General features: G+C 48.1%; 1 protein-coding gene across 1 annotated transcript in view; it reads right to left on the bottom strand.

The window, feature by feature from the left end:
* CASTOR2 (cytosolic arginine sensor for mTORC1 subunit 2) overlaps window positions 1-12,033 on the bottom strand; it is a 124,208-nt gene that overhangs the window by 23,628 nt on the left and 88,547 nt on the right. The window lies entirely within an intron of this gene.

The following is a 12,033-nucleotide window of genomic DNA, read 5'->3' as shown; positions in this document are numbered from 1 at the left end:
TAAGTTGTTTTTCTGAATGCCTCCCTCCCCTTGTTCCAGTTCAAAGATGTAGAGAAGACATCTCTCTTGGAGATGTTGTGGAGACACACCAGTGACCACACTGAGTCACACCAGGGACAGTTTCAATAGTGTCCAATAACAGATGATCACACAGGTCCATTTTTTGGGTGTTCCCATCTTACCGTGAGACTACAGAACGGATCCCAAGCACCGCCCAAACAATTACATCAGTTTAAAAGGGACTTTCAGGGCAGTGCAGACATACCTGTATGTCTGTGGGCAAACCAGAGAGAAACCTGGGAGTGCTGGCTACCCAACCTGTCACTGTGAGGATGATGCCTGTTTGCCACTTGTCATCAGAGCCCATCATCGTAAAACCCAAAGACTGTTCCTGGCTGCCAGCTATGCAGACCAGCTGAGCTCTGCTCTGTCCAGGGTGGTGGCTGAGGAAAGGATTCACAGCAGCTCAGTTTCCAGTTTGTGAGATGTTTCTTTCTTTCTGCCTCCCCTTTCCTACACTATCTGTGAACTTGTGGATAGACTGAAATAAATACCTTTGGTACTTCGTTGGAACTAGGAAAATCCTCCCTTGGCTGGGAGGTGCCGAATTATTCTAGAGGTGACATCCATCTTTGCCATTTCCTGGAAAACCAAGTACGCAGGTGCGAGGGCTGCACACATACTCACTCAGGCTGATCCTTTCAAAACAGCAGCAGAAGAAATGGTACCTTTTCTATAGATACAGTCCTTAAAACTATGGCTTAGTGTGCACAAGCCAACATCCCTCCAAAGGCATCGTGTGAGGCACTGGTGGGGAGCAAACCTTCCCCTCCTGCCAAAGTGACAGATCTGCCAGAGGTCTGGGATTTACCAGCCAGCCCGGAAAGAGGCCAGGACTGCAAATTATGCAAACACCAACCCCCCCTACCTCTCCACACCCCCCCACTCCCCACCTGGTTACATGCACGCCTTAGAGCTGTCCTCCACCTCTGGCCCAGCCAGGCTGCAGCATTTCATCAAAAGGGGTCTGAGCCACGAGCACCTCGCCTGACCCTGTAAAGAAGGGGCTGCTATGCTGGAGGGAGAGAGGTGTTACGTTATATTTTACGTCTCAAAATCTGCTTATGATTCAGGGAGAGACAACTGCTACGCACCCCCCACCTGGAGACAAGACTGCTCCCAGAAACGGGATGCAAAGCTCATTCTGTGCTTTATCCAGCGGTGCTGCTCACTGGAGGGGTGTGTGCAGCCCCACCAGCACCCGGCTGTGCGCTCCCCTTTGCCCCCCTGCCCTGCTCCCTGCCCAGAGCTGCCGCACCAACCTTGCCCTCTTCCCTGCTTAGCAAAACCACCACTGATTTTATTTAAAAGGTATGAGAGCAAGTCCTCCAGGTACACTGAACCAGCGCATACAAGCTGGGGAGAGAAATGAATGCAGATGAGTTTATTTTTGCATAGCCTCCTACTACCAGAGCACCGGGAGTTGCTAACATTACATCATCCCCACACCCCCGCCCCCTCCATGGATCAAACCCTGCAAAGGCACAACGCTTCTGCTGAGGCTGCTGGAAGCAATAGCCATAGGAAAATTAACTCTTTGCTGTGCAGGATGCGTGCTGCACTCTCCGGTGGCCAGTCGTTACCCAGCGCTGGGGTTTTTTTGTGGTTAGCCATCACAGAAAGGGATCTCTGAATCCTCTGGGATGAGCAACCCCAGCAACCTCTGCCTCCAAGTATCGATCTAACAGAACAAGTCTTTTCCTAATAGGACAAAGAGTGTGAGTTGCTCCCAGCCTGTCCCAAAGGCAGGGTTAAAGATGGGCTAGAGAAGCCACTCGATACCTCAAGGAACAGACTAACAGTTTTGACAGAGGGACATGAGTGAGCAGGATTTTTGATTCCCACCCCCAGACATCAATTACAGAAGAAACGGGTATTGTTAGTGTCGATTTTCCTCGAGACCCACGTGGCCTGACACAGCAGCCGCCGACTGAGACAGAGGCACAGGCATCTTGTCGAGAGCAGCACAAAAGCTTTTCTTTGCAGGAAATTAAAAACAAGGAAACAAACAACAGCACTTGCGTAAGCTCCAGACTGGCTCAGACAGAAAATTACCTCAAGACTGTGTTCCAGATCAATGGATCAGCTGCATCATGGGGTAATTAGCACCTTGAAATTATTCAGCAAGCCAAGGGGTGGGAATTTTAAGGGAGGGTGGTGAGGGAAAGGTGAGAGCAGCAGGAATAAGGATAGATTTTTCTGGAAAAAAGTCAAGCTTGGCTCTGGCTGAACCCAAGCTGCAATATGAACGTGGCTTTGGATGCTTTTGCAACCAGGCAAAAGGGGGACAAGAGGGAGCTGGAGGGGCTGTGGACACTGCATCCAGGGAACGGGTATATGGTACCACCATGGAAAGCAGAGCAAATCTTGTCTGGCTGGTACTAAAGGTATCTGCCCAGTTACACCACAAGCCTATTCTCTGCTGTACCCAGCACTCCAAGCAAGGCAAAACTACTCTGTCAACAGATCCTAGCTGTGCCAGGTATGTGGATGGGCACAAGGCAAATGCTTCAAGCAGGTGCCAGCTCGGTTAGGGCTCTGGCAGGTCCACCAGGAGTGTGCAGACCAGCCCCATCCAGAGGAGCGAGCATCCTCGCAGGGGCTGGGTGGCCCTCTCCAACTGTGCTCCTTGACAGCATGCACACCAAAAACCTTCATCCTTCTGGATGTTATGAAGCTAACGGTGTGATCATTTGTGCCGCTGTTAGGAACAGGAAAATCTCATTATTTACTCTGTGCTGACATAATGCTCACATATATGTAACGTGCTTTACTGTTGCTATCAGAGAAGAAATGACTGTGGCTGGCTCCAGTACAACCTCTTTCACGGCCCTTCTTCAAACAAACCAAATCTCCAAACTCACCCAAGAGAAATGAGACATTTGCTCACACGGGTCCTGTTCCCCATCCCACCAGGACCAACTCCCTCTCCCCGTCAGCCGGGAAGCACACCTGCCTTTTGCTGTGGGGGCTTTTCTCCACCATTCCTGAACACCAACCCACAAAAAAGTCAGATTAAAGCAACTACATGACAAAGCCTTACTCCTTTCTAACAGGTCTCCCTGCTTCTATTATTAATCTTGGATGAAAGGAAAACCACCTCTGTCCAAACAGTTTTCTATTATCATGAATGTGTTTGCATCTAATCTGAACATGGGGAGGCCAAGGCAAGCGGAGTGCAAAACTCTTTCAGGCACTGATGCTCTTAACACTTTGAAATCATGCTAATCTGATAAGGCACTGAGGGAATTATGCAAGTAAACAAAGCCAGGCCCCCGATAAGGAGTATTAGAGAGAGCACACAGCACATATTTAGCGCTCGGAGGGAGGGAGGCAGCGATGGCTAGCACCGTTCCCTGCAGGCCCGTGCAGGAGAAGGCGGCACAGCGGCCAGCACCGGGAGGAAAGTCAGCCTGCCCCAACCACTGACCGCTGTAGCCCATGACAAGGAAAATTAAACAGCAGGATGCAAGCGCTGCTGCTCACAGCTAGGTTTTCCTGAGCATTAACATTTGATCACAGCACTTCCTTCGCCAGGATACAGAGAGCTGGAGGAGGAGGACAGGCTAGAAACCACAAACAAAAATGGCCAGGATATAAGGGTTAGCTGCAAATGAAGCACATGGGAGACAGGAGGCTCCTCTTCTTGCCTCTGCATGGTTGGTTGGTGTTTGGCAAAACTTGAGTCCTCTCCGATTCCAGGTTGCCGGTAACGCTGCAGCTTCGTGCTTTGTCAAAATGATGCAGGAAGGCTGCAGACTGCTGCCTGCCCTGCCGTGCTGCCTTTGCTGCGAACTCACCTCCCGTCTCCCTGCAGAGTCCTCCAGAAAAACAAGCCTCACCAGTTGGAGGAAAGCTGATCTAACTCCGAACTCAACTTTCTAATTTAGGGGCAATTTTTCAAAAGCCCCTCCCTACGCTGGGACACACAGAGCCTGACTCTGCACAAGTGCTGCTCTCAGCCTAGAGGTGCTGGCACTGCTCTGGGGCTCAGCGCCTCGAAAATATCAGGCTGCAAATCAAACAAACCCACCCCAGAGCAGCAGATACTTCCTATGAAGTTTTGTTACCATCTTCTTCGTCTCACTTTCCTTATTTACGTAATGGGGATATGAACTCTATCGTTTCAGGAATGCTGACGAGTGATTAATAGCTGCAAAGCATCTGGAAGGTAAAATGCTCTGGGTAATTATTACCCTGAGTGACAAAGAACAAGACAGTTCAAGAGTACACACTGATAGATTACAACATCATACTAGAAGGCAGCACCCAAAATCTCCCAGCAACTCCCGTCCGAGGGACCAGCTCCAATGCTATACCTTGTGAGAGATGCCATGACATTTTCACCTCTTCTTCAGCATTTGATTCTATTGTTATTATGATAATTGCCAGTGGGGAAAAAAAAATATATTAATGGGGTGAGGGCATGCTCCAGGAGGGGCTCACACTGATGGGATGAAGCAGGAGTAGCCACTCTCCCACCACTGGCTCCCTTTCCTTGGCATCTGCTGTCAGGAGCACGATTCAACGGGAACAAGGCACATGAGGCAGGCTGGTCCCTTTGATGTGTTGTATGGGACCTTGCCTGGAGCACCAGAGGGTGAACAAGGACACAATACCTCTCCCATTTCCCACTCACCCACTTGTGCAATTAATTCCAGGAATCTGGGATTCTTGAGAATTTTCTCCTCTTCCTCCAGCAAATTTGGCTGAAACCCGCCAAGCGGGATCATTCCCTGTATGTGTGCAAATCTTACCTCCCTACTTTCCTATGGAGAACATCGGTGTTCCTGAGACAGGCTTTCAGGTAATCCAGCGCTAAGAGTCACCAAAACAGCAGCATTAGTAGTAATTAAAAATGGGATGCTTTCCGCACCAGGCTGTATACTTCAGAGGCAGCCAGTTCACCCAAACAGGATTATGATAGCTCAGGATTTTACTTCTTTATTTCCACTCCCTTAACCACGGTATCAATGCAGCCAGCCTTGGAAGAAATAGGCACAAAATTCACTTACGCTGAGATGGGTCTGAAGTGAAAATGTATTTTTCCTCTATTTCTCCAGAACATTCAAGACAAATACAAATATGGAACAGGACTGACACTGGAAAGCAAATAGCATTTAGTCACCCACACAGACCTCTAACAAGCACTTTACTGCTAAATGAAAATCCCCTGCTAAAGCAGTTTAGTTCAGGGGAAGGAAACCTTTAGGAGAGTGGTAGGAGAACTCCCTGACCGCTCATTTGTGGGAAATTAGAGGTAAAAACAAAACATACGAAGGAAACCAGAATGGTTTAAGTGGGAAACCTCCAAACTGAGGAAGCAGTTGGGCTGTGGTGGCCTGCTAGCACATAAACATATCATGTGCTTGTGTGCATCTATATACATGCTCCTATATGTAACACATAACCCCACCAGCTTCTGCACAACGAGCAGTGCTCTCCCCCCCGACCAGCCCCGTTTCCAGTGAGCAGCAGGCTTGCACGACAGGCAACTTTTCTCCAGGCCACACAGGTGAGCTGGCATCAGGAGCATTTGTCCCCTTTTTGACCCCAGCGTGTTGGTTCATACCATTTATGTATTTTTGATCCGTAACCCACGACAGAGGTTTTTGGCAGCGTTGCTGGAAGGTCAGGGAAGGACCACAGAAGAGCAAGTCCCAGGCACAGAGCCCTTGCAGAGCATGATCCATCAGCTGCCTCTGCCAGGAATTTGCTGTGTTTTGAAGTCAAAGAATCTCTTTCAAAACCAAAAAACCCACTCAGGCCTCCATGCCAAGATGGCAAGCTGGCAGCCCGGAGCTGGTGGAACAGCACAGGGAGCATCCCATGTTCAGACAGGGCAGCCGACCTTGCAGAGACGCTCTGCCATGAGACCTGCATGAAGGTGCTGGGGAGAGGGAAGGGATGGGGTGAGATGAAAAAGGAAGATTCATGCCCAAGGAGAAACACCCTCTGAAAACAGGCTCTGCTCCTGCCCAGCACTAAGCGTGCTGTTGGGCAGCCAGTTTATCAGCGCTGCCTAGAGCAGGAGGAGGCGCCTGCAGAGCTGACAGGGAGCTAAGACCAAGGAACCATTCCCTGGATTTCCTTTTCCCTCCAAGGACAACAAAAGACATCTCATAACTTCAACCTTACTTCCATTAGGTGTCAGCGAACATCCCCCTGATGATTCCTGGCACTGTCTTGTTGAATGATTTGATACGAGGGTTCAGGATGTGTGCCAGAGAGGACAGGTTCAGCCAGGACGACGACTTTGGTCCTGAGCCCCTGTGGAACAGTCAGGTGAGGCTGAGGAACAGGAGACAGCTCCGTGAAAAAGGGCCAGGTATATCAACAGTGTGGGGATAAACGTGCCAGGGTGAGCCACCAAATGCACGCTCTCTTGAGTTCCCAAGCAAACTCACGTGGACATGTTATATATGCCAGGAGATGTCGGGGCAGGGGGAAGAGCTACGGAGCTGGGTTTTCAAACGATAGAAGAGCACAAATCTTGAAGGGATGGTGCTTAGAAGTTTCCAGCAGTCCTATTTCTAAACCCTAATTCCCACATGCCTGAAGAGGGTCTAGAAGAGAAAGTGAATACAGGGGCCAGGAGCTTCCCCTTGCACAAGTCAGGCATATATTTAAAAAAGTAACAGAGGAGAAGAGTTGAGTTTTATATTCCCTGCCGGAGATAAACCACAGCATCCTGTTTTTCAGTGCTCAGGTTTAAAAAAAAAAATCCCCCAAACTTGCCAGTTCATGCCCACTGATCTCACAAGACAGTACCCAGGGATATTATCATTACAATTGGTCATTTATCATTTCAAATTTACCATTTATCATTACAAATGCTTCATCACGGGATCACCCCTCCCTCCATCTTCCCATCCCATGGTGGAGACAGCCTTTCCTGGGAAGGGACGATCCCCACAGGATTAGAGCATTTCACGGACTAAGCACAGCCCCCCCACTGCCTCCCCACCTTCTCAAAACACACTATTTCTTGAACAGGCACAAGTGACGCTACAAGAAATACGTACGATGGTGATTTTCGGTGGGTGGATAACAGCATCCTTTCTCCCCTGGGCGCCCAACCTCTGGGCTGCGGTGGGTACCAGCAGCCAGGCACTCCCCCGGCCATGGCGGTGTGGCGTCACCGCTCACCCACTCACATTCTGGCACGTGAATCTTCTGTTTAATAAACTTCCCCGCAGTTTGTGTTTCTCGGTAACCCTGCGGTAGTCGTCATGGTGACAAAACTGGGGTCCTTGGCGACACACCAATGATGCTGCAAATCTACGATGACTAATCCTAAAAGCCTAATTTGTAAAACTCATTTAAATGCTTAAAGATACACAGGTCACCGCAGGGGTCGATTTAATGGCTATGGCATATCTGGTGGTGAAGCAGTTGTTACAGGAAGAGCAGCCAGGGCATCTTCTGGTCATAAAATTAAGTGGATTTTTAATGTGAGATGTAGACTAAAGAGATTAAAAGCAACGCGCAATTTAAACACAGGCACAATAACAAACCCAGATGATTCCCAGTCAAAGAGCTGGTCAAAGCTTCCAGATGAAACGCTATTTTAAATAACAATCCCACACAACAATATCGCTGATACAGTATCGCCTGGTTTATTTGTGCCTATTCAGAACGGAATGAATGCTCTTCTCAACACATCTTGCCCATGAGTGTGAAAAACCATGGCGCGGCGCAGCCGAGCCCCCCCCCAGCCCCATTCAAAGCACACAGAGGATGCAGGCTGAGGACCCTGCCCCACGCCACCCTCCCCTGTGAATGTCCCACAGGGGAGACTGCAGGACGGCAGCTCTCATTACCTAGTCCATGTTTTAGAGTTTCGGCTCTTTGCTGGCACTAAAAAATGCATGGCCACATCTCCAGTTAATATGCTGACGACATCACCGAGGGCAGAGCGCCAAAGTAAGTATATTGCTCTAACTGCGCTTGGCTGGACCAACACGGCAGCGTTAAAGCCATCAGCTCTTTTTTTCCACAGCTTTCGCGTTTCTCCTCTCCAACTGCCTGCCACCTGGCATTTAACACACGTAGGCACAAGGAAATGGAGAGTGGCTTCTGCTAACACAGAGACCAGCAAAACCCCCTTTCCACGGGCGCTCTTGGCCTCTTTATACAAATAAAGCAATAGGCGCTGTAGACCGTATCTTACCCCACAGAAAGCAAATCACACTGCCCTGCGGCTGTAGAGTCCTAAATCTTTATCCCATAGCACCAAACAATAATCATTTACGTAACTTGTAGTTTTGAGTAAGCATTCACATCGCTCTACTCAGCAGCTACCAGGGACAAGCATCAACACACAACCAAGCTAAGCCAGTCAATCACACAGGGGTATGATCCACTGCCTTAACCCACTGCCCTCCCTACACAGGCATCTTCCAGGAGAAAAAACAAGCAATAAAACTAGTTGTTCAGTAAAATCCTCGTTCTACTTACTTATCAGGATTTCCCCCTCCTTAAAACTGGATGCAACAGAACTGCACTTGCCATTGTGGCCGACACAGAGCCAACTCGAGTGCAGAGCACCGTTGGTTCCCTTCATTAGTTTGTCAACATTTCTGCTCCTGCAGAGGAAATTGAGTTTAACCAGGAGTTATCTACACTTGTACTTCATTATACTGCTGCAATAAAGCAACAGCAACAACAATAATTACTATGGGTACTAATGAGTTCTACTGCACCTTCAAGAGCAAACGGAGCCGCATGATGTATGCAATGCTTGCTTGGTGCAATCAAGACGCTTCTTGGGTAAATTCATGCAAAACAAACGCTCTGTAAGTCTTGAAGCTAGACTCAACCTTTGCTCTTTTGAAAAGCAAAACCCCTTGCTGATCCCACTAGGGACTGAACCAGCGATCCTGGAGGACTTGGACAGTTAGACACAATCTCTGGTCACCTAAAATAGCAGCTGTTACTGCTGCAATGGAAGCATTAGTCTCCTTGACCGCAGAGATGCCATAGCTCATTAACAAGACACATCTACTATAGTAAGAAACCTGAATATAGATTTATGGCATTGATATTGACATTCTGGTCTTTGTGCTTGGGTATAGAACAGCACAACGACTGTTTTCAATAATGAGGAAGAGAAATGGCAATGATATACACCAATTACAGCAAAATTGGTGTACGGGAGTCCAAACCCCGCTTTCTGAATCATGACGTGTGAACACATGATCCAACTGAGGTTGCTTCAGCCATAGCTCAGTCTCACCACTGAGATAACAGGTCTAACTACCCTCTCCTGGTACTACTGCGAGGCTTTAATTAAATCACTCATATAATTTTGTGATACATAGTGCTGTTTATGGGCGTTTAAGTTTCTATGCAGATTGAAATCCTGGATTTGTGGATGTGAGGAGTTTTTTTTGCTCAAGGCTTTTTTAGCCAGGACTATTTAGGCTTTGCTTGTCAAAGTAACAAACCTCGCAGGGTCCCCATCAGTGATACAGCTCTCTGCTGCTGCCTGTGTTTCCTCCCTGCAGGTCTTCCTTGGGTCACCTCCAGCGGTCTGTCACGTCCCCTTGTCCCCCCCTGCCCTGCCCAGCAACCAGAGCTGATGTCTAATTCCCTGCCCCAGAGAGGCAGCCACTGCCCCTGAGCCCCAGACACGGCACTTCCATCTCGCAGCACTGCTCAGCCTAGGCTGCCCACCCTGCCTCTGGGAATGCTGCTCCAGGCCCTGCACAGCTACATCAACATTTTGGTACAGAAAATAAGGGCAAAACGTGGCCCGCATCGCACCACTCCAGCGCTGGGTAAGGGCACCTTGGGGGTTTACTCCATTTCTGCAGTTGCAGCTGGGCTGAGCATTTAGACACTGATGTCAGGTCCTGTCGGCAGTTCAAGGAGGAGCTTTAGGATGGAAAAGGCAATATACTTTTAGCCGCAGCTCAGCTACAGAAGAAGAGCTCCCTATAAAACACTGCCTATGAACCTGTCGAGTTTTCGATGACTGCTGCATGAGCAACTGTAAAACCTATTCCCTGCTACGCTTGACACTCACCTCCTCCTGAAAACCCAGTGTCTACCACAGACATTTAAAGCTCAGCTGAACAAACTATCAGAAAAGGGGCTGCGTGGACTGACGGCGTGGTCAGTGGGGTGTGCAGAGGCAAGCTGAAGAGGCATGTACCGTCTCTAAAACTCCAGGCAGAAGAGAAAAACAAGACTGGAGAAAAAGAGGGATAAGAGACAGAACAGGTTGCTGTGCAGTCTAGGGGACTTGTAAGCTCTTCTCAACATCTGCAGAAGTGTTTGAATCCAGAACCAGAAACCCTGGGACGACTCTAGTTAAATGCTTCAATGAACTGGAAGTTATCTTCCAGTATATTTTTAGTTGGCACCAACAGGCATTACATAATGGCTATTATATAACAGCACCACAGCTACAAATACTCTTTTGGGCTTTTTTTTTTTCTTTCTCTTCCTCTCTTCCCCCCCCACCCCCCAATCATCTCCTTAGTGGGGGGACTGATCAATAATTGCACTTTCCATCAAACGAGGGAGGCAAATCCTTAGGAGAAAAAAAAAATCACATGGAGTAAAAATATTGTTACTAAGCCTGTGAGTGCTTCTCTCTTGCCCAACCTCAAACAGAATTAACTATTCCCAGAATAGAAATTCCACTAAAGCTTATCTGTAGTTTAAAGGGACAGGCTATGATTCTGTGCAGACACAGTGTTTCTCAACACGGTGTGTGTATGTGTGTTTATCTCACAGTGATGATAGCTCAGAAGACAAAAATAAGGGGGGAGCACTATGTAAGAGATACTGAAGAAAAACTGAAGGAGATTTTCTTTATCTGCTGGCAACATCATTGCCCGTTGGTGTTTCTTTAAAATCTTCCTCTGGCATACTTTTTATCTTTCCTTCCTAACAGCCATACTGGCAGAGCAACAGAGACTTCGCTTCGCAACTAGGTGCTACAGGAAAAAAAAGAAGAAAGTTTCAAAAAAGTAGAAATGTTTCCTTTCCTTTATTTCCTATCCCCGAACCTAGAGAGCCGAAGCAGGCTCTCTGCCTCTGAATGCAAAAATAAAAATCAGTTCAGTGGCACACCATGAGCTCCCACATCACGCCACCCTATGGGCTTAGGCAAGGGCTCACTTTGCTTTTGTTATCCCAGCACAGAGCCTCTCTGACAAACACAGCACTCTCGGTAATTCTGCCTTTTTCAGGCTGGTCCTCTAAAACAAATGAGCCACTTCCAGAAAGAGCAAAAGACATCATCTGACAAATAATCACTTCTTTGCTAGCAAGCTGCTCCCTTCTGCTGTTTCACTCTCCCACCTCCCCAAACCTAGTAATGCCACTGATACTCTCCTGACTTGTGCTAGGTTTATAAATAAACCAAACCCTGAGCTACCTGGATGGGAAGGCATCATGCTGAGCGCATCACTGGGCGTCACACACAGGAACAAAAACAACCCTGAGAGAGCGGATAAATAAAAAATACAAAGGCAGCTGCCTGAAGAGCACTAAGTCAATGCAGAGAGAGGCTTTTTGGCTTTAAAAGCTGTCACAGCACACAGCAGACGTAACTACTGATAGCAGCTCTGAAGGCAGCGATTGCAGCCCAGTGCAGAAGGACAGCCTGGCAGGGCTTGTCATGCGAACATGAGCAAAAAAAAAAGGCAAGAAAACAGGACAAAGAGGGAGCAGAAAGGATAAAAATTAGTTAGCTGGCACGACAGTGCTAGGTTTGGGCTGAAGTAGTGCAGCTGCCAGGAGGAGTACCATACAAAACCTTACCAAATGCATTGTTATATTATTACATGGGGAATACTGCCTTGCTCTGTTTTGAGGGCTTCTGACACCTAGCTATTATGATCTTCAATAATTAACTTGAGAAAAAAAGTAATACGCTGGAAAAGCTGGCTTGAGAAGTTGAGCTGTGAAGATACAAATGCATGAGACTCCTGCTCCACAGTGCTCTGCAAGTGGTCC

This window comes from Falco cherrug, chromosome 1, assembly GCF_023634085.1.
Source record: "Falco cherrug isolate bFalChe1 chromosome 1, bFalChe1.pri, whole genome shotgun sequence".
Lineage (NCBI taxonomy): Eukaryota > Metazoa > Chordata > Aves > Falconiformes > Falconidae > Falco > Falco cherrug.
This window is presented reverse-complemented; position numbering and strand designations above follow the sequence as displayed.